Source organism: Melospiza georgiana, chromosome 18 (assembly GCF_028018845.1).
Source record: "Melospiza georgiana isolate bMelGeo1 chromosome 18, bMelGeo1.pri, whole genome shotgun sequence".
Taxonomy (NCBI): domain Eukaryota; kingdom Metazoa; phylum Chordata; class Aves; order Passeriformes; family Passerellidae; genus Melospiza; species Melospiza georgiana.
In genome coordinates, this window is record NC_080447.1 from 512,488 (window position 1) to 535,343 (window position 22,856).

The 22,856-nt window shown below is 50.4% G+C and overlaps 1 long non-coding RNA gene across 1 annotated transcript in view; it reads left to right on the forward strand.

Annotated features, from left to right (window-relative positions):
- Positions 1-8,762: 8,762 nt before the first annotated feature.
- LOC131090935 (uncharacterized) overlaps positions 8,763-22,856 on the forward strand; it is a 36,953-nt gene continuing 22,859 nt past the window's right edge. Inside the window, exon 1 of the long non-coding RNA XR_009115350.1 lies at positions 8,763-9,176. This is a non-coding gene — a long non-coding RNA (uncharacterized LOC131090935). The remainder of the gene's footprint in view (positions 9,177-22,856) is intronic.

Consider the following 22,856-nt stretch of genomic DNA (forward strand, 5'->3'; position numbering starts at 1 on the left):
CTGCTGTGTCTGCGTTGTGTCCCTGCTGTTCCTGGGGCCCAGGAACGTTCCAGAAGTGTTGAACTGGCTTACATCTAACACAGGGTGAGGTGGCATCTTCTCTGCAGCTTCTCACCAAGAAAGGTGTGGAGATCATTATGGGGAAAACAATGGGCTGTGTTAATTTAAGCTGTGCCCATGGGGGAGATTTTAAGAGAAGTGTCAAGGTAAGAAAGCTCGAGGCTGCAATGAGTGAGTGCTCTCTTCACACAGAAACAATCTGGGAGAGCTGCAGGGACAGCCTGACAGCAGTGAGGGGGTTTGGGGTTTTACATGAGAAAGTGGAAAGCAAAGCCTGTGGCTGCTGCAGGGGGCAGACAAAGCCGTTTCTCTCAGAGCCCTGTGCCCTGCCTGCTGCAGAATTCACTGCCCTGGGAAGGCTCTCAGGAAACACAGTCAATTCTAATTGTGTTCTTCCAGGCCTTCCCTGGGATTTCGGAGTTGAGCACAGCTCCAAAGCACAGCTCTGGGGTCTGGGGTGTGTTTGGTGAGAGCCATCAAGCTCCAGTCCCCTCTGAAGCATCGGCTGAGAGCTGCAATCAAGGCAGCCTGGCTGAGCAGCCAGCAGGCTGAAGGGAGGAATACACGCATTAAATATACCAACAAACTGCTTCTAATCTGAAAAGCTGCAAAAAACCCATTTCAGAACATCCTGGGTTTGAATCAGTTCCTACGAGCACACATTGCATTTCCAGCTCACACGCTTGCTCTGCTTTTGCTTTTCCCTTTTGGCAATTTATTCAGAGTAGAGTTAGTGGGTAGAATCTCAGAGGAGAATAAAAGCCAGTGTTTTGAGAACTAATGAAGTAATTATCTAAAGCATTATTTACAATGATTATTTAGAAGATAATGAGACCCTTTAATTGTGTTTGTTCTGCATAGCTGGCCGTTCAATAATTCAGGGTGTTGCCATACAATTTTCTCTGTTTACTTTGCACATTTTTTGTTTGGGAAAACGTCACATTTTTGTGCTGTGTGTGAAGCACAGACTGGGCCCTCTTCTGGGCATTGTTTGTCACATGAAGATCACTGCTCCCCTGGCTGCACAGGGGCTTTTGGGCTCAGAAGAAATGAAGGGGAAATGAAGCTGCACCTGTGAGAGGCTGCTCTGGCTTCATTCCTGCAAACTGGAATATTTCCATACATCAATTACTCCCCTGATGTTCCTGTCAGCATTTCTCTCACTGGAGCTGGAGCCTGACTTGCAGTTTTATTTTCATTTTGGGAGCCGTGATGGGGACGTTTCAAATGTGAGGCTTTTAAAAAGAGCTCGTTTGTGCAGGGGAAATTCAGAGCATCATTAACATTTCAGTAGCTAATAACAATTTCACCGCAGCTGTGAACAGGCTGCTAAATTCACAATTCTCCTGAAGCACAGGCAGCAGGGCCCAGGGAGTGGAGGGAGATTCTGCTGTGAGCTGTCGGCTCCTTTGGGTGTCCTGTGGGGCTGGGCTGGGCTGCACATGCAGGGTTTGGAAAGCAAGATGTTTATCCCCACAACAAATCATCCTCAATAAGGATTTAGTCCAGGGTTTGTGTCTCTCTCCTGGGTTTCCCATGGGGCTTCCCTGGACTGTTTTTATTCTTTATTCTATTATTATATTCATTTTTACTAATAATATATTTTATTATCATTATTCCCCACGCCTGACATCACCATTTGTGGGGAATTGATGTTACTGTCCCAGTGCCACCATCCTAAACATCCATTGCTTAAATAATCGCAGCTCCTTTCCATGTCCCCACGTTCCAAACCAGCCCCTGCCTCCTGAGCTGCCCACCAAGGGCTGCACTGATTTTAAATAAATCCATTTGCATGTGTGGAGGGTGCATTTAGATACTCCTACAGCGCAGAGCTATTTCTCACCACGGATTCACACAGTGAACGAGGCTATTCCTCAGTAGCCACTGATGGCAGGATTTAAAATAAGTTCACCTGGAATTAGGTTCAGAGCCACGGCAGGAACCACAGCAAGATGAGCAGTGGGGTTTGAAGGGCCCAGGAGAACAGGGAGAGCAGGGCAGGTGTGCCATGGGGAGAGAGAAGGGAACCTGTGCCATGGGGAGAGAGAAGGGAACCTGTGCCATGGGGAGAGAAGGGAACCTGTGCCATGGGGAGAGAAGGGCAGGTGTGCCATGGAGAGAGAAGGGAACCTGTGCCATGGGGAGAGCAGGGCAGGTGTGCCATGGGGAGAGCAGGGCAGGTGGGCCACGGGGAGAGCAGGGCAGGTGTGCCATGGAGAGAAGGGCACCTGTGCCATGGAGAGAGAGAAGGGAACCTGTGCCATGGGGAGAAGGACAGGTGTGCCATGGAGAGAAGGGAACCTGTGCCATGGGGAGAAGGACAGGTGTGCTATGGAGAGAGAAGGGAAGCTGTGCCATGGGGAGAGAAGGGCAGGTGTGCCATGGGCAGAGCAGGGCAGGTGTGCCATGGGGAGAGAGAAGGGAACTTGTGCCATGGGGAGAGAGAGGGGCAGGTGTGCCATGGGGAGAAGGACAGGTGTGCCATGGGGAGAAGGACAGATGTGCCATGGAGAGAAGGGCACCTGTGCCATGGAGAGCAGGGTACCTGTGCCATGGGGAGAGAAGGGAACCTGTGCTATGGAGAGAGAAGGACAGGTGTGCCATGGAGAGAAGGGAACCTGTGCCATGGGGAGAGCAGGGCAGGTGTGCCATGGGGAGAGAGAAGGGCAGGTGTGCCATGGGGAGAGCAGGGCAGGTGTGCCATGGAGAGAAGGGAACCTGTGCCATGGGGAGAGCAGGGCAGGTGTGCCATGGGGAGAGGGGCACCTGTGCTATGGGGAGAGAGGGGCACCTGTGCCATGCAGAGCTGGGGGTTTGGGGGCAGTTTTGGGTTCAGAACCCCTGCAATCCTGCAATCATGCAATCCTGCAATCCTGCTCCCCTCAGCCCTGCTGCCCAGCAGCCTGGGGACAGCTCTGCCAGGCCCGGGCTGACAGCTGGGCACTCTTGTGCTCCCTTGACTTTGCAGCTATTTATAGAGAGATTCTGTCAGAGTTCCCATGTCTGCAGCTCCCCCAATGGGGTTTTGGGCATGGTTTTCCTTCCAATGTGAGGCAAATAAAACCGTGGAACAAACCAGTCTTAGAAACAAAGCATCAACTCACAGGACAATAAAATGCAGCAAGTGTTGATATGTATTTTTAATCACAGCTAATATATGTATGTTTATAATCCCTAAAATCACAGAAATTACTATAAACTTCAGTTGAGATTTAAGAAAATAAAGGCAAAATCTCAGTTGCCCTGCAATCCAGCTGGGTGCCCAAACCCACGCTAGAGCTGGGCTTAGGTTCCATATCTGCTTTCTGTGTTTTGCCTCCTCAGAGCAGGTTCATTGCTAAGGCAAGCATGTGCTGACAGAGTGACTCAGCCCTGTGGGCCAGGATGCTTTTCTTGGGTTTCCATGAGCATTCTTTTCATCCCACACAGACATAAATAAGTGCCCTTGATGGCTTCCCTACCATTTATACTAGAGAAGTGAATGTGGCGTTATTTTAATTGCATTAAACACCTTTTCTGTGCTTAAAGGGGAGCTGTTTCATTAACATCAAGCTCTGCCCTCACACCCAGCACCCCCAGTGCCTCAGCACAGTGCAGTAATGCACAGCAGAAAAAGGAAAACTGAACTGAATTGCTGTAAATGGCCAGCAATTGGATAATTCTGAGATCTGACCAGAGCAAAGAACAAACTCCAAACTCCCCATCCCAAAGAGAATTTCTTGGTTGGTGCTGCAGGGTTCACCTTCCCTCCAATGTGAGCTCCACACTCAATGGGACTGAGCCCATCCTGCTGGCCAAGCAGAGCCAGCCTGACTCATAGAGAGAGAGAGAAGCTGAAAATGAGGGTGGTGTGCCTGGAAAAAAGAGATCTCACTCTGTGTTTACCCTGTGGGAGCGGTCTTGGTTACACAAGATTAAATGTTATGTAAAGTGAGAGAGCAGCTGCTCTGCCAGCGCCTGCAGCCAGCTCGGAGTGAGGGGCAGGGGCATCTCAGGGGGCAGCAGGGAGGAACCAGCCCTGCTCAGTGTCCCTGAATCCAGGAGAGAGGCACAAATTACACCAGTAACCCTCTGCAGTTTTAGGAGTGACGTTGTGAGTGTTAACCAGTGACAGGACTACCCCATTATGACTTTTCTTCTTTACTCTTCTAATTGGAGTTATATACTGCTTGTATTGTAAGACGCCTAATTTAAAATATTGGCCAGTTTGCAGTGATCCCCCAACAACCAAAAAAAACCCCCAAAACCAAAAAACTGCCGATGCTGATGTTGAATGCCTTCTGTGAAGATCCTGGACCATTTGTCTGCACGTGTGCCTTGTGAGAGGGGGGATCAGCTTCCTCCCAAAGCCCTGAGCCTGAGGCTGGCGGGGAGGAAGGGAAGGCAGCCCTGAGGACCAGCCCAGGATGGCTGGAGATGGAGGCACAGCCCCATCTGCCTGCAGAGAAATTGCTTTTCCCGTGGCTTTGGGTGCCTCAGTGAGAGGAACTGTACCTGGTGTTTGCTGTGATCCATCTTCTCTGCTCACTAATGGAGCCCCTCTCCAGAGCTTCCAGTGCTTCTCCCTTCGGTGGGTACAAACACGATAAAAAATGCTTTACAAAAATCAATGAACACTTAAGTGTTTGGCAGCTCAGGATTTTACTGGATCCTTTACTCAGCAGTTTAATGCCTGGTAGGAGAAAGGCACCAGTTAAACCTTCCTCTGCAGAGTTAGCAGCTATGACACACCTGGGGCTGGTTCTGCTTTCCTCACTCTGCGTTCACAACAGAATCAGTTTTCCCCTGCACTGAGCTGCGCTGGGGGAGCTCCCGAGGCAGGAGCAGCTTGTGCCCAAACCCCGCTTTGGGACAGAGGTTTGTGCCACTGGAAATTTGGAGCTTTCTTGCTTTAAAGATGGAGTGAGTGTGAGCTGGGGCAGCGGGCACAGCTGAAACCTGGGCACCTCAGGGACCCCTGGGCTGAACCAATCCGTGCCGAGCCGATCCGTGCTGAGCCGATCCGTGCTGAACCGAGCCATGCCGGGCTGAGCCAAGCCGGGCCGGGCCGGGCTGGGCTGAACTGGGCTGGGCTGGGCTGGGCAGGACTGGGCAGGGCTGGGGCACACAGAAACATCCCAGCACACAGCCCGGGCACGGCCAGGTGCCCCAGCGCCCGGGGAACGCAGCACCGGAGAGCCCCGGGCAGGCTCAGCTCGGCTCGGCACGGCTCGGTTCAGCACGGATCGGCTCAGCACGGATCGGTTTGGCATGGATCGGTTCTGAACAGGCTGTGAGCTTGGCTTGGTACAGATCGGTTCAGCACGGATTGGTTCAGCACAGATCGGTTTGGCACAGATCAGTTTGGCACGGATCAGTTCTGAACAGGCTGTGAGCTCAGCATGGATCGGTTCAGCATGGATCAACTCCAAATGGGCTGTGTGCTCGGCATGGATCGGTTTGGCCCGGATCGGTTCGGCATGGATCGGTTCGGCACAGATCGGTTCGGCACGGATCGGTTCGGCACGGATCAACTCCAAATGGGCTGTGTGCTTGGCATGGATCGGTTCAGCACGGATTGGTTCGGCACGGATCAGCTCAGCGCGGAACAGCTCAGCACAAATCGGTTTGGCACGGATCCGTTCGGCCCGGATCGGTTCGGTCCAGCACGGCTCAGCCCGGGCCGGCGGAGGCACAGCAGCAGCCGCAGCAGCAGCAGCAGCAGCGCTCTGTTGCCATCCAGTGGCAAACCCATCGGTGACCCCAGAGTGACCCAGCGTGGCTGGATGGAGGAAAGGAAAGGGAAAGGGAAAGGGAAAGAAAAGGAATTGTCTGCTTTTCCTTTCCCCGTGTCAGCCCCATCTCTATGCCGGGGATTGATCAGGCAGGATTGTCTCTTATTCACTTACAGCTGGAATGAAATGTCTGAGCAAGAAATCCTTCAAATAAAGCACTTACGCTGTGATTTCTGATAGAATTTGAATTAAATTCTTCCCCTCAGACAAAGCTTTAGCAAGAATGACATGAAAAATGAGAAATGTATTTTCTCCTTACCGGGCTGTCAACCCTTCATCTCCATTGACACTGTGATCCAATAACACTGCTGCCATCACAAAACCATCTCCAGAACTCTGCCTCCACAGCAGAAAATGCTCCTTGTCAGTGCTAACTCTCAGCATCACCAAAACATCAACAAACAACCCAAAAGCATGAAAGATCTGGAGATCCAATGCTGCAAGGGGCGTGTGAAGAGCTCCAAAATCAGCTGAGAGACCTGAGGGTAGGCACAAATCCACACAAACTACCAAAATAATAATAAAATATTTATGATAATAAATCCTAACATCTTACAGTTCCAGTAAAATGTCAGTTCTCATCTGCTGTGGCATAACAGGTTGCATATGTCAAATTTTTATGACTCAAATTGCTAAACATGTTCTTGAGATAAAGAATATGTTTCAAAACCTTCCTAGCAGTGAGTCTGTACTGGTACTTTACTTTCAGAGTGGCTTAATCAAATTTACTCATATAATTTTGCATATGTTTAAAAGAAGGCTTTCAGAAAGTTTACGATGATTTACATATTTTATCCCTGTGTGTACCCACACCCCCCTGCACAGATATTCATGTTTGAAACCCACCACGACAGGGAAGGAGCAGAGCTGGCTTGGCTCAGTTTAACACGTCAATAACTCCATTTTACAGTGACCTGAGAGACTTTCAGGGGTCAGGTTGGCCTGGTGCATTTTTGTTTTGTTTGCACAAATGCGCGCAGAGGAGCAGCCACGTTCAAGCCCCACCTGCAGAACGTGCCAGAATATTCTGGTGCAGCTGAGATCCCGGGCTGCAGATCTGAGCTGGGGCTGGAGCACAGCGAGCTCAGTGCTGGTGCTGCCAGAGGGAGCATTGCAGTTTGAAATGCAGCTCAGCTGAGGGGAAAATCTGACTAGCCAAAATTAGACTCAAAAAAACCCCAAAAAAGCAAGGCATTTATGGCATGAAGTGGTTATAAAAGTAAGAGTGCCTTGCCTGATGATCAGAGCCATAATCTAATCTGGGAATGAGCGCAGGAGCCTGGCTGGGAGCAGCTCTCCCTCAGAAAATGGCAGAGTTTTGTTGTTCTGCTGCAGTGACGGGGGATCTCAGGGAAGGTCCTTTGGGGCTGGGATCTGCACAACAGAGGGCCTGGGGACCTTGCTTTTAGATTTTGGAGCTGTCACTCAGAATGTTCTGGTCTCTGGACGGTGCCAGTGCGGATCTGCAGGAAGGCAGCACAGACTGTCTGTGAACCTTCTCCTCACCTGCTCCTCTGCAGTGGCACCAGGCTCAGAGCTCAGAGCTCAGATCTGGGCCTTTCACCCTTACAGTGGGGGCAGGATTGCAGCCTTGCCCTGCAGGTCACACCGAGCCCCCCATTGACCCCCAAACCCCTGAGGAGAAACGGGCTCCATGTAAATGGGGGTGGTCTGGGAGTTCTGGGGGCTCTGACGGGATGGGTGGGAGCAGAAATCCTGACAAGGCCAGGTGGGAGAGATTACCCAGCTGCTCAGTGACCATCAGGGGTTCACACTGGGCTGGAAATGCAGGTGACACAGAACCTGGGACAGAGATCATCAGAGAGTTCCCTCTTCCAGGGCTCCTCATTCCCTCCAGGGCAGCACCAGGTGCTGCAGATCTGGAGAGAAGGGTACTCCCCATGCACTCCAGCGTCAGAGAGAACCATTGGGCTCGGGGGGAAATCTGCCTGCTTTTGTTAATGCCAAACTTCTCCGAAAATTCTCCTGCTCTTCCTCATTTTGTCTGTGGGTAAAACCATGGGAGGAAGGCTGGTGTCTGAGAAGGAACTGTAGGAAAGACAGCATTGAATTGAGGGGTGTATTTCTTTAGACACTTTAGCAGAATTCAATAAAATAGTGCCTTGAGAGTGCAGTATTTCATTCTTCTGTAAAATACTAAAAGGGAAATACAGAAATACCACTCAATATAATTCATGTATTTTCTCGATGATTTAACCTTCATCAGCCCGGGGAATTTAGCAGTTGTGCTGTAGTGAATGCACTCCCAAAGTGATCAGATTCTGTCACTCAGATCACCTGTGCTCAGAGAAGCTAGGAGCAAGAAACAACGAGACAAACGATTGAAGCGGGGTTTCTAAAATTTGATGTACTGACAGTCTTTCCCCGTATGCCCTTAGAGCGTGTCCCCGTGCCTGCTGGGGAGGTGTCGCTGCCCCTCGGGAGCTCTGTGGGAGCGCGGTGCCCCCCGTTATCCCGGCAGGAGCAGCGCGGGCGGAACGAACGCCGGGATGCTCCAGGTAATCCGCCTTAATTCCCTCCCGCACCGGCGCCGCCGCGCCTCCATCGGGCGGGCGGGGCCGGGCCGGGCTGGCATGTTGGCTCCGTCGCTCCGTGCCAGCAGGCCAGAGCCCAGCCCGCGGCGGCGGCCCCAGCGCTAGCGCAGCCCCGGCCCTGCCGCAGCGGCCCCGGGCGCGGCCCGGCCCGGCCCGGGCCATGTGAGCGCCGCGGGCCCGCCAGAGCCATCTTGGGCGGCTGCGGAGCCTCCCCATCCCGGGCTCCGGCACGGCCGTGATGCTCGCTCGGCTCCGCGCCTGCCCGCCCGCGGCGCGCCCGTGAAGCGCCGGCCCCGAGCGCCGAGCGGCGAGCGGCGAGAGCCGCCGGGGCTGCGGCTGTACCGACACCGGAGCTGCGGCTGTACCGACACCGGAGCTACCGCCGGCCCGGAGCTGCTGCGGTACCGGGAGCTGCTGCTTCGACACCGGAGCTACCGCCGGCCCCGAGCTGCTGCTGCCGACACCGGAGCTGCGGCTGTACCGACAGCCTGAGCTCCTGCCCGGCCCCGGAGCTGCTGCGGACACCGGAGCTCCCCCGACACGGGAGCCGCCGTTACCGACACCGGAGCCGCTGCCGGCCCGGCCCCGCTCCGCTCCCTCCGACACCGGATCTGCGGCTACCGACACCGAGTTGCGGCTGCTGCCGACACCCGGATCTGCTGCTGCCGGCCCCGCTCCGCCCCGACACCCGGAGCCGCCGCTGCTGCTGACCCCGGAGCCGCCGCTGCCGGCCCCGCTCCGCTCCCGCAGGATCCCGCTCGCCCTCGGCCCCGCCTGAGCGCAGGTACGCGGGGAGCGCTCCCGGGAACGGCCGCGGGGATGGGATGGGATTGGGATGGGGATGGAGATGGGATGGGGATGGTAATAGGGATGGGGATGCGGATGCGTGCGCGGGGGGACAGTCCCCTTCCGGCATCGGTAACTCGGATCGCAGGCAGGCAAACTTTATTATTCTGCAGCGTTTTCGGCGATGCCCTTCACTGCATCGTCCCTGCTAGGTGCTGCTCTGAATAATAAAATGTGCATCGTGCACGAGCGCTAGGTAAAGGGATTAAACTCCTGCTAGATTATTCCATCCTCCCTGCGACTGATGTTTAATCTGATGTCATTTCCCAGTCGCTTTTAGGGTTTCCGAGGGAACAAAAGCCATTTTGGCAGGTCTGATGGCCGTGTTTGTGTTCTGCTCCGCTGTCCCCAGCTCGGGCACGGGGCTGCTCCCCAGCTTTTGTGTTTGCTTTGCCAATGTGGATTGTGGTGTCAGGGCAAAGTCATCGCGGCCGCTGTCCCTGCGAATACGTGCGGTTCGTCTGGCATCTGGGGCTGAACCAGCCCGACTGCAAGGAAATAGCCCATCCTTTGGTGCTAAACCAGCCCAAGTGCAAGGAAATAGCCCATCCTTTGGTGCTAAACCAGCCCAAGTGCAAGGAAATAGCTCATCCTTTGGTGCTAAACCAGCCCAAGTGCAAGGAAATAGCCCATCCTTTGGTGCTAAACCAGTGCAAGGAAATAGCCCATCCTTTGGTGCTAAACCAGCCCAAGTGCAAGGAAATAGCCCATCCTTTGGTGCTAAACCAGCCCGACTGCAAGGAAATAGCCCATCCTTTGGTGCTAAACCAGTGCAAGGAAATAGCCCATCCTTTGGTGCTAAACCAGTGCAAGGAAATAGCCCATCCTTTGGTGCTAAACCAGCCCAAGTGCAGGGAAATAGCTCATCCTTTGCTACCGAACGGCGAGATGTGCACACAGACACGGACAGACACACGGGCACTACGGACAGCAGGGCTGGGGCTGTCTGCTCTGCACACCAGCACGTACAGCACAATAATACCATTTATTATTGCCCATTTCCATAAATGCCGGTGAATTAGCGTGCGGCGGTGTGCTGTGCTCAGCTATTATTATTATTATTATTATTATTATTATTATTATTATTATTATTATTATTATTATTATTATTATTATTATTATTGCTGCCCTCTCCCCACCCTGGCTCTGCCGGGCTCGGGGGTGTGTCTTTGCCACCGACATTACAGCTGTGCTCGGCCTTGGTGCAGCTGTGGCTGAGCAGAACCTCAGGGCACGTTACAGCTTCCTTTTTTCCTTTTTAATCCACTGCTGCCTGGTTTTTTAGCGGTAAAACACTGCCTGGGCTGTTCTGTCCAGTGCAGGTCGTGATGCAGGGTTTGTACACAAAATAACTCAGCAGAATAACTTATTAGTGAGCCTTGGCACTGCATCTGGTAAATACAGAGCCTGCTTCTTAAGGGATTGTAAATATTTTAAAGAAATACCTTAGTTCAAACCCACTGGTTGTAACATTAGGAATTGCACCAAGTATTCTGTGACAAGGGATGAATACCGTGATTGATATCATCCAAATAAAAATAAGGAATATGGCTTGGCAAGATAGAACAGGGCCTAAAGAAAACAGCATGAAATACTGAAGGCAGACCAATACTTTATTTCAGAAATACTGAAACACAGACCAGTACTGTATTTCAGAAATACTGAAAGCAGACCAATACTGTATTTCAGAAATACTGAAACACAGACCAAGCAGCAGAGGGGAGGATACAGCATCCCCATAAAGCCGATAGGATAAAAAATAGCAGGATGTGGCACTGATAGGAAAGTTGCTGTAGTCACTTTGTATTTTGGTGTTTTTGATGGGGAGGTGTTACATTTTTATTAGAGGAGGGCTGTCTACCCAGCTGACAAATGAGGAGGGTAATTCAGATGAAATGTTCCAGGTGTCAGCCAGGACTCAGCACTGTAGACAGCCTTTGAAAGACATTTGTGCTACTTCTAGTACCTTAAAGGAGGTTGGGGTTTCTTTTGGTGCCTCTTTGTTGTTCCTTTCTGATCTGATGGCCCTGGTCAGTGGCTCTGTGCCGACTGTTTTATTTTTAAAAGGGGAAAGACCGGCTCTAAATGAAACCAGTGGCGAGGCCCTGCTGTCTGCAGGCTGGAGAGCAGCCCTGCTTTTCCCTGCTCAGGTACCTGAACGGGCTCCAGCCTGCCAAAATACAGCATGACTGCCTGCTGCAGGCACAGAACGCAGGGGCTCTGCTATTACGCCCAGCTCGATGTATTTGTCTCTGCCTGGGGCACCTTTCTGAGACAGGCAGCGTATTGAAATTTCCAGAATTAAAACCAAGTGACAGCTCTAAAACAGCACGTGGGGTTTAGGGGTAGGAAGAGTGAGGTGGGACAAAATACGGGGCAGGGCAGTGCCACAGATTTCTGCAAGGAAATGGAGAAATTTCTGCATGAAAATGGAGAAATTTCTGCATGAAAATGGAGAAACTAAAACAGCTAAATGCTGCTTAATTAACTGACAGCTGCAAGCTCAGAAACCTGAAGCATCTCTCCATTGATGTGACCAATCCCATACCTGTACAAGCTGTGGATGTATTTCTGCATCTGCCCAAACAAATCTGTCCGTCCATACGTGTCCATCCATTGTGTGACACTGAGCCTGAAATCAATATTCCAGCACTCTTGTAACAAAACCCTGAGCCTTCCTGGGCTGCCACAAGAGGAATGAGCAGCCTGTGATCAGTGGGTAATTAACATCCTCAGGGGTTAGGGGTTTCTTTCTGTGCAGACACCCCGGCACAGATCAGAGTTAAATATCCAAAATCACTCTGACTGCGCTCTGTAAAGGGTAGCTGGCTGTGCATGGCCTTCCTCTCCGTGTTCCTGTTGAATGCAGCGTGGTTTGACAGTCAAGGCTGTTTGTCATTTCACTGAAGGTGTTTCAGGCCCTCCTCACTGCTAGGAGATATGTCACAGCAGCTGAAGTGCCTGTTAGTCACGACTTTCCTGGGACTTATTTTTGGGTTATTATTCAGCAAAAGGTTCTGACTAACTGGAATTTTGTGCAGATGCTTTGTTTCCCCCGTCACAGCGTGTGCATCCCATTCTGATAGCATGTCAGGCTGTGCAGACACCAGCTCCTCTCTGTTGGGAAAGCCTCTGTGCACAGCACCAAGGAGCTGAAATCTGTTCAGGTTTTGGCCAGCACCTGTGATTCCTGTGACTGTTGGTGCTCTGTGTTGATGCCTGCCCAGCACAGATGAGGGTTGTGCTGCTGACAGCAGCGTTTCCTCTGTTAGAGCAGCACTTGCTGCTAGAATTGAAGAATATATCCCAATATCAGGAATAAAAATAGAGCTGGAGTGTAGCCACAGTGCTGGGGAGATGCAGCTGCTCCCAAGCAGGGTGCCATGGACCCAGCTGGGCTCTGTGCTGGGGAGAAGCTGCAGCCAGGGGCTCTGGGCAGGGCAGGGGGCTCAGGGATGGAGAAAAGGGCTCAGCCAGGGTGTGAGGGGCTCTGGGCAGGGCAGGGGGCTCAGCTGTCGCAGACGTCTCTTATGGAAAATCCTTTCCTTAGGATTTTCCCTCCTGAGGAGCTGGGAGGCCTCAGGAACAAAATGCAAACAATGGTTATCTGCTGCTGTGGGATGCAACAGGTGCATCTGGGATGGGGCTCATGTGGGTGTTTGTAATTAATGGCCAATCACAGTCAGCTGACTCGGGCTCTCTGTCCGAGACAGAACCTTTGTTACCATTCTTTCTTTTTCTATTCCTTGCCAGCCTTCTGATGAAATCCTTTCTTCTATTCTTTTAGTATAGTTTCAATGTAATATATATTATAAAATAACAAATCAGCCTTCTGGAGCATGTAGTCAGATCCTCATCTCTTCCCTCAACCTGAGATCCCTGTGAACACGGTCACACTCAGAGATGGAGAAAAGGGCCTGAGCCAGGCTCTGAGGGGCTCTGGGCAGGGCAGGGATGCTCAGAGACGGAGAAAAGAGCTCCAGAAAAGGTTCTGTGAATGGCCCTGAGCAAAGCATTCAGCATCTCCTGGGCTCTGTTCTCTTCCTGTAAGTGGGAATAATACCGAACTCTTTACACTACATTCTGTTTATTTTATCTGCTCGGGAAATGAGATTTTCAGACCAAATACTGTTTTCTCCATCAGGATGCTGAATCCCAGCAGAGGCTTCTAGATGCTACTTATAAATCACTTGACAGCCTGCACTGTGTGCTGCTGCTCTGTAGAAGAATACTGCTGAGTGCCAGAGGAATCTGCATTTGTTCTGGGGTTTCTGGAGTACATTGGTTAGCTCTGTGCTGCTGGTGGGGCTGTCCAGTGGGAGTGAGGGGCCCCATTCCCCTGCTGGTGGCAGTGGTTTGGGGGAGACATTTACAGTGCAGTGCCAGGACACAGGGAATGGGACAGGGGGGCGGATTTTTGCTTTTTTAGAATATATATAATTGTGATAAAGTTTATTTTCTGCCGCACACAGGGCTGGTTTGCAGAGCAGCAGGCATTGCTGTGCCCAGGGCTGATCAGCAGCAGGGCAGGCTGTTCCTGTGAACCAGAGGGAGGCACTGAGGGAATCGCAGCCTGGCACAGATTGCCTGCTCCCATCTCAGGCAATCAGAACCTTGCCCAGTTTGCCTTTGGGGACCACCCTGCACCAGCCCCTCTTCCTCAGGGTTGGCTGTGAGCATGGGGAGCTGCTGGGCACCCATCAGTGCACCCCTTGCCTCCCATAGAACTGGACTGATTTATTTTCTTTCACTGAGGAGCATCAATCATTTTTATAGATGGCCTCATCGAGTTTTTATTTTGGATATATGATGGAAAAATTACAATTATACCCCCAACTCTTTCCAGCTTCAAAAGGAAAATTAGCCTTTCTTGAGGCAGGTTAACTTATTTAGGGTTGGCTTAGAAAAATCCTACATCTAGGCTGAATTCCTCCAGAACAGGGCATTTATTCTGTGACTTCACCTTTCCAGCTCCTGCTGAGTATTTCTGCACCTCCTTCTCACAGAGCTGGAAAATGCTCTTGGTTATTCCTGTATGGGACACCACGGTGCCTTTTGGCCTGTGTGGAAAACCATGGTTCCTCCTGTGTGGAAAACCATGGGAAATGCAGTGAGAGCCCTGGCCCTCACTGTGAGGGGTCTGTGGTGTCCATCAGGCAGGATTTGCACAGATCTGTGCCAGGGGGACGCAGCACAGGGACATCCCCACTGGGCATGGGCTGGGGCTGGCACTGCCTGGGGAGGGATGGAGATGGGTTTGGGTCAGGGTTTAGGGTCAGGGTCAGGGTTAGGGTCAGGATTAGGGTCAGGGGGCTGCTCAGAGTCCAGGGCAAGGCGCTCTCAGCCGTCCCTGTCACAGCCCTGCAGGGCTGGTTCTGCCCCCTGTGCCCTGCATCTCCCTGTGGCACGCCCCACTGCCCCTCCTGGCACAGCCTCCCCACCTGCCTGCCCCAGCCCTGGCGTCAGAGCCTCGGGAGCATTCCCTGCCAGCTGCAGGAGTGCCTTCCTTGCCCCCTCCCCTGTTTACTGCTGGCTAATTAAATTTGGTAGGTGGCAGTTTGGAATCTTAGCGGGGCCGTCATGTGACAGCTAATGCTCTGCAGATCTCCATTACATAACCTTTAAGTAGTTGTGGAAATGTGCTTGTGTCATCCTGGGCCTGACAGAAGGCTGTGTCTGGAGCCTGGGCAGGTTCTCTGTGTGGGCTGGTGCAGGAATCTCGGGCAGGGTTTGTTCTGGCCCAGGCTGTGTGCCCTGGGCTGTCAGGCAGTGGTTGCTGCTGCCTGCCAGGGATGCTGTGCAGGCAGCTCTGGTGATCCCTGCAGGCGGGGCTGGCTGCATCTCTGCCCTGCCAGGAGGGGATGGAATCACCTTAAATGCAGCATCCAGGTGGGGATGGAATCACCTTAAATGCAGCGTCCAGGTGGGGATGGAATCACCTTAAATGCAGTGTCCAGGTGGGGATGGATTCACCTTAAATGCAGCGTCCAGGTGGGGATGGATTCACCTTAAATGCAGTGTCCAGGTGGGGATGGATTCACCTTAAATGCAGTGTCCAGGTGGGGATGGAATCATGGTAAATGCAGCACCCAGGAGCCCCTGTGCCCTGCTGAGAGCTCTGCCCATCCAGCCCTGAGCACAGGAATCCTCCCTGTGTGTCCCCCCCAGATCCCAGCTGGGCCCTGGTGCTTTCTGCAGAATGCAAACGTGAATCAATACAGCTTTCAGAAATGCTGTGCAGGGACCATCAATTTTTAATGCTTGCTAATTCATTAGGCCCCGCCTGGTTTGCTAAAGGAGCCTTTTGTAAATGGCAGCAGCGTGTCCGCTCACGGGGTGAGAGCTTTTCCTCCCTCCTGCAGGCAGAGCCAGCTCCTGGGCACACTGCACACACAGCTCCACGCTCCTGGGGCCTAGAACACCATTGGTACACACTTTGTGCAACCTTGAACACTCTTTATACGCTCTTTATACACCCTTATATACCCTTATGTGTCTTTAATACACCCTTGCACACCTTTATACAGCTTTATATGCCCTTGTACACTCTTGTACATCCTTGCATGTCCTCACGCACCCTTAATACGCCTTTAATACATCCTTAATACACCCTTATATATCTTTGATAGACCCTTGTACACCTTTATACATCTTCAATAGACCCTTATACACCCTTAATACAATTTTATAGACCCTTATCCATCTTTATCCCCTCTCCAACGCAGTTTGAGCCCTCCATGGAGGGACCAGCCTGAGCCCTGCAGGAGTCAAATCCCATTGTGGTTTCCTGGCCAGGGCATGGCCTTGCAGGCTGGGTCCTGTCAGTTTGTCTGTCTGTGAGTCTGTCTGTCTGTGGCTCTGTGCTCCTGATCACCCACAGGAGATCTCTGCCTCACTCTTTATCTGCTGGCAGGGCTCACTTAATGAGCTGCTGTGGTCTGGAGTGGAAGTTGTAATTAGGAATGAGGAAGAAATGGATGAAATTTTTTTTTGTTTGTTTGTTTTTGTTTTTTAATATTTGTTTGTTTGTTTTTTAAAGAATATCAGGTTTACAAGTTTATAGTCTCATATTGAAATCTAACTGTGTGAACCTGCATTTTGTCTAGAGAAGCCCTTATTCTGCAATGGCACTTTGCAGTGAGAAAACTCTTCACTGAGTGCTCAAGAATGATGGTTTGCTGTCATTCTGTCTGTTTTGCAGGTGGGAAATTTTCAGTGTGCCTCAGGTTTGTGTGCCCAGGGTCACTCAGCAGGGTCAATGGAAATCCATGGGTATTGTTTGCAGAACCTGCTCTAACATTTGTCCATTGTATTGCTTCTCTTAATTAAATGTTGTATGAGAAAGGAGGAGGGGAAGTATTGATCTTCTAAAACCAGACCTTCTTTTTGTTTCATTTTAAATTAACTGGCCACGTGCTACTCATAGCAATGAGCCTGCAAATCTATTAATCTTTAAAAAAATTACTACTCTCATAAATCAGTGTGGCTACAGCCAGTTTGTGCACTCCAAGGGCTGCCTGTGCACCTGCTGGGTGTACAGAGCTAAAAATGTCTCTCTGGAAGGGTCTCTGCTCAGCAGCCTTAAATCTTGTGTATAAATGTATTTCCCATTTTGGTAGCTCTGGTTTATGTGAGGTGGAGCACAGTTCCTGCTGCTGTATCACCATCACCATCCTTCCTGTAACCAGAATTTAGCCTGGCACATAAAAACCACCAGAACATTCAGTCAGAGCGCTGATTGTTTAATATCCCTCTGTCTAACAGCACTGAGGGCCCGTGCTGCTGTTGGGAAGGATGTTTCCTCTCCCTGATTTGCTGTAACTAAGGAACAGGAATTTCCCCCGGTGCAGCTGGGCAGTGCACGGTGCTGTGAGGATGGAGCTGGCTGCAGTGAATTGGAAATTGGCGTTTGAAATGAGGACTTTTGCACCAGGAGAGGTGTCTGGGCAGAGCATCCCCCTGCCCTGGTGTTCTCTGTGGGGTTTTGCCAGCCTGGCTTGCCCAGTTCAGCTCTCAGTGCTGCCTTGCAGTGAGATCAGATCCTGCAGCGTTTCCCAGCCACTGAAGAGGGAGGAGGAGATGGAGAGGTTTAAAAACACCCAGTGAGAAGGTGGGGTGCAAAACAGAGAATTAAAAGGTGGAAATATGTTTATTTTCCATGTGTGTAAAGGCATTCCACTGTTGTCTGTCTGGACTTGCCTCTTAAAATCAGTGAGTTCAGAGGCGCTCTTTGCTAAACCCTGGTGAGTTTTACTAATTTATTGATTCCCTGTCGTTGGTACTGGCTTTGTCCTCAGCAGTACATCACAATTCAGCTTTCCACAAGCTTGTCATTTGTGGAGCACTCCCATTCGCAGCTGAACTCAGGAGTAAGCAGAAAGGGACTGTCCTTGGCCCCACGTTGCCTCAGGACAACAATGGGATTTGGTTTGTGCTGTGTAACAATTGCAAGAGAATAGCATTTCCATAGCAGTCATGGCTGTGAGGAAGATGCAGATCTGAGGCATGCAGCACTGTTTAGTTTTTGTTCCCTGCAACACTCATTAAAAGTATAATTGCTGGCATTAACTAGGCAGAATAATGCATGCCTGTGAGCTGCAGTGCTTTAAAGGCCCATGGCACTGCTATTATCAGAATTTATAATTTATCGGGGTAACTTCAGGGCTGAAATGGGTTTCTTTATGATGGATTGGTGCAGTGTATTTACTCAGATCTGGGGTAAATCCCCTTGTGTGCACAGGTCCCACTGCTGCAATCCAGCACAAGTGTGCATGGGAAAATGCATTTGGGTTTTTATACTCCCATCAAACCTGCTTTAGGGATGAAATCCCACAGGAATGCTCACTATCACTATCCATCATTGCTGGATTGATAACAGACCACTGCTACATAAATAATAAAACCAGCAAGTAAATACTTCAGGGGAAATATCACAATATCCCACTCTGAGAGGTGTGAGAAACAACTCCCATCATTTCCATCATCAATAATTAAAACCATTTACAAAGAGAGTGGAATTCTCAAAACACCCCTTAAAGCTCTGGATTTGTGTGCCAGTGTAGGGCTTGTGTTCAGGAAGGATGAGCTGGAACTGGAGCAAGAGAAGAAAGGGCTGTATGAACAAACCGGAGTTTGGGGAGCTTGTGTTATGAAACACTAAAAGAGCTTATTCTTTGTTGTCTGACAGTGACAAAGTGACAAGGTAGGTCTGATTGCATCACTAATGGAATCTGAGCTGCCAGCAGAGCATGCAAGGGACACACCTGCAGGAGATGAGGGGGTTTTGGGGTTTGTTTTCAGTGGGAAAGATGAATTCCGGTATTTGTATACAATTCCAATAGTTGTATACAATTCCATTGTTTGTATACAGATGTGCACTAACAGCTTACACTGGCACTGATAAAGGAGTGAGATATCCAGGAGAAACAGAATTTAGTGACAAGGGAAAGTACTGCGAGTAAGATATCCAGAATTTAGTGGCAAGGGAAAATGCTGCAAGCTTCAAGGAATTTTCAAAGTGACCACATGCCTTCAGAGATGGGAGGCAGGAAATTGCAGGGAATCTCACTTTGATTGAGTGGATCAAAGAGGGAGGTGGATGTGACTTGCATATCAGCAATTCCACCCCTCTGCTGGTGCAGGATGCAGATGGAGAACAGAGAAAATCCTTTAAATAATCTTCGTACAACTTGATAGGGAAGTCAGAGTGAATTGATTCTCAGTTCCTGGGCTGGTTCTGTGATTTCACCTGCCTTTATTCAGAGAGCTCCCTGCAGAAGGGCAGGAGGCAGCAGCAATTCCAGGCACAGTCCCACATGGAATGAGGGTGTGAGCACAGGTGTGGCGTCCAGGTGAGCTTAAAGTGACTCTTCTTTATGTGAGAAAAGCAAGTGGGAAGCCAAGGTAAATGTGCTGTTAGCTGGCCAGAAAGGGGCAGCTTTAGCACCATCACATTCATGCTCAGGCAGTAATAACTCACAGAAATCAGATGGAAGAAGAAAGGTTTCTATTTTCAGTACCTGTCTTAGAGGGGATATAAATTACACCTCACAGTGCCCATTTCTTCACTGAGTGTCAGAGGGCCCAGACGACTGGAGTTTATACACCTCTAATGAGAAACAGAATAATCCCATGAAGATTTATATTGTCAATTTTGCATAATAAATGGATGCATTTTTAATTGTGAGCATCTTTAATCTCAGTAACTGCAGTGCATGTTGAAAAATGTTTGGTGCTGATAAAATGTTGAAGCATCATTTACAATTGCCATGTAGATGATCCCAGATCCTCAGTGCCTGAAGGGAGCTGTGTTTCTGTAGAGCTCAGTGTGGGCACACCTGAGTCTGGCTGCTCTGCAGGGGCTGAGCTGAGCTCTGATTAGTGCCATTAGTGCCATTAGTGCCTGCCAGGCTGCTCACCTGGCACGGGCAGGGCAGGGCAGCCTGCAGGGCCCTGGCACAGCACACTCCCTCCATGCAGGGCCCTGGCACGGCCTGGCCTGGCACAGCCTGCAGGGCCCTGGCACGGCCTGGCCTGGCACAGCATGCTCCCTCCATGCAGGGCCCTGGCATGGCCTGGCCTGGCACAGCCTGCAGGGCCCTGGCACGGCCTGGCACAGCATGCTCCCTCCATGCAGGGCCCTGGCACGGCCTGGCCTGGCACAGCCTGCAGGGCCCTGGCACGGCCCGGCACAGCACGCTCCCTCCCTGCAGGGCCCTGGCACAGCCTGGCCTGGCATGGCCTGGCCTGGCACAGCCTGGGAGGGTCCCTCCCCTGCAGGGAGGGAGCATGATGTGCCAGGGCACAGCCTGCAGGGCCCTGGCACGGCCTGGCCTGGCACAGCATGCTCCCTCCCTGCAGGGCCCTGGCACGGCCTGGCCTGGCACAGCCTGCAGGGCCCTGGCACAGCACGCTCCCTCCCTGCAGTGCCATTCTGCCTTGGCAGATCCATTAAACCTGGTGCTGGCATCATTTACAGCCCCAGGCTGGCTGCTGGGGAGCAGAATTGGTCCTTTTTGCCCAGAATGGTTCTGCTCTTTGCCCAGAATGGTTCTGCTCTTTGCCCAGAATTGTTCCTTTCTGCCCAGAATGGTTCTGGCCTTTGCCCAGAATTGTTCTACTCCTTGCCCAAACTGTTCTGCTCCTTGCCCAGAATGGTCCTGCTCTCTGCCCAGGACCGTTCCTTTTTGCCCAGAATTGTCCCTTTTTGCCCTGAACTGTTCCCAGGGCTGCTCTGGGGCAGGGTGCACAGACCCTGGGCTGTGCAGGACAGGCTCAGGATGCTGTTTGATCCCCTCTGTTTTTGCCAAATGAGGGTTCTGTGCTGCCAGAAGGAGGATTTCAGGCTGGTTTGGCTATTGAGAGACAGCAGCTGCCATCAGATGAGTTCTGGCTCCATTTGGGTTTCACATTTCTTCACAGAGATGAATCCTCAGCTCGTGTCCTGTTGTTTGTGTCAGAGGCAGTCAGACATTTTCCTCACCGTCATTTCCTCATAAAAAGCCACCTCAAATCCTTTTTAAAGGATTTGCATTTTGTGTTGATAATACTTAGGGCTTAAGGGCCTGATTCTCCTTAGACTTGTGGCAGTATCACTGCGGGATAATTCCAGTAAGAAATATATTAGTTACATGTGTGAAGTGGGAGAAAAACTGGTCTGGCCAATACACAATTCCTTTACATAAAAACCAGCAGCCCCATGGAAAAGAGAGGTATTGTATTTATGTATTTATTGTATGTACTATATGGAGCTCCTGCAGGGTGACACATGGCTTTTCTAATTTGTAAATGAGGTAAATTATTTGATACTTCATGGAAGAAATCTCAGTAGTATGGACGTGTCTCTTGCCTCTTTACCTTAGCTTATCCTTGTAAGTTTTATATCAGTGCTAAAGAGTAATAAATAAAGCAGTTATTCCCTCTAATAGCCAGATTTGTATTTTCCCAAGAATGCCATTTCTTGCTCCGGCCACAGGATTTATTGGCACCTTCTGCCATGCTCTGCTTTCTGAGATTTCAGCCAGAAGTGGTGTTAGATTAGCACAGCACCATGAGTCACTTGCACCAGAGCTTCCTGCCCAGAAGGCACCAAAGTTGCTCTGAATTCATCATCAGAACTTTGACAGCAGGCTCTCACTTTGCATTCGGGATAGATTTCTGCAGATAGGTGTTTGACTAATTAGATTCAGAGCAATTTGGCACAGTAGCTAAAAATACGGGAGCCCTCCAGACTGCAGTGCTGAGCAGAATTGGTGTCAGCTCCAGCAGGAGCCTCTGTGGGAATCAGAGGGATGGAGAAGGCTTTAAACTGGCAGGGCAGGCCAATGGGATGCTGAGAGCATCAGGGAGGGGAATTCAGGGCAGGGTGGAGAAGGGACAAGAGGATTTGCAGGCTGGGGTTTGGTCAGTGCAGCTCCCAGCAGAGCTGGGTTTGTGGGGTTTCATTAATGGAGGGAGGTTTGTGTGCCAACGAGGCTCTATTTTTATATATATATATATATAATATAAAATATATTTATATATATTTTATATATATACAACATACAATATAATATAGAATATAATATATTTATATATTTATATATAAAATATATAATATATATAATTTATATATAATATATAATTTATATATTTTATATTGTGTATATATATATATATATAAGGTATAATAGTATATAGTTAATATAATGTAGTTGCCGAAGATTTTATTGTTCCAATTAAAAAAAAAGAATAAAAGAAAAGCCCAGTCCTTAGCTGAGTTTCGAAGGAAGCAGTTCACTTTGCCACATAGTTCACTCACCAAATGAAAGTAAATCATACTTTCTCTGCAGTGTTCTCCATTGGTTGGTGGGAGCATTTTATTGCTTATCAGGGCTTTGTTCTTGTCAGCTGTCTGCATTCATTTTGTCGTTCTGGGGATGCAGGCGCTGGGTGTTTCTGTTCCAGGGCTGGGATTGCACGCCTGGACAGCCTCCAGTGCTGCCCATTGTTCTTCCTTGCTTTGAGCTGCAAGTGACAAGCGAGCTCTAATTTTTAAATTTATTTATTAAAAAATCAAATCAACAATCTTCCCATTCACAATCAAGACCACCATTCACCCAAGCTGGCTGTGTATAATCAGCCACAAGCCAAACTCTGCATTTTCAGCAGTGTTTGCTCTCTGCTGTCGTGGTGGGAATTGTTCAGTCTGGCTGATGCTGCAAGGATGCTGGAGCAGAGACACAAGGATGTTTTTGTCTGGTGACAAACACATCTCACTCATTTATTCTGGGTGCTGTGAGAGAGCTGACAGCCACCAGGGTGGTTTTACTGGCAGCCCAGGCTGGGGGAAAACACGATTATTAAAGGCAGCAAGGTTCCAATGTCACGGGAAACGTGTCAGGAAATTTCAGGGCAGAGATCCTGTCCATTCCCAGAGCTGGGGAAGCAGCAGGACAAAGGGTTTTTATATTTCAGCTGGAATCTGCAGGTTGGAGCTCCAGCTGCTGGAAAGGTCCAGGTCACTGTCTGTCTGTCCCAGCTGTCGCTGAGCTCTGTCCTGCCCTGCTGCACTGCATGGAGGCTCTGGGATGGAATTTGGGGATGGAATTCAGATGGAGTTCAGGAATGGAATTCAGGG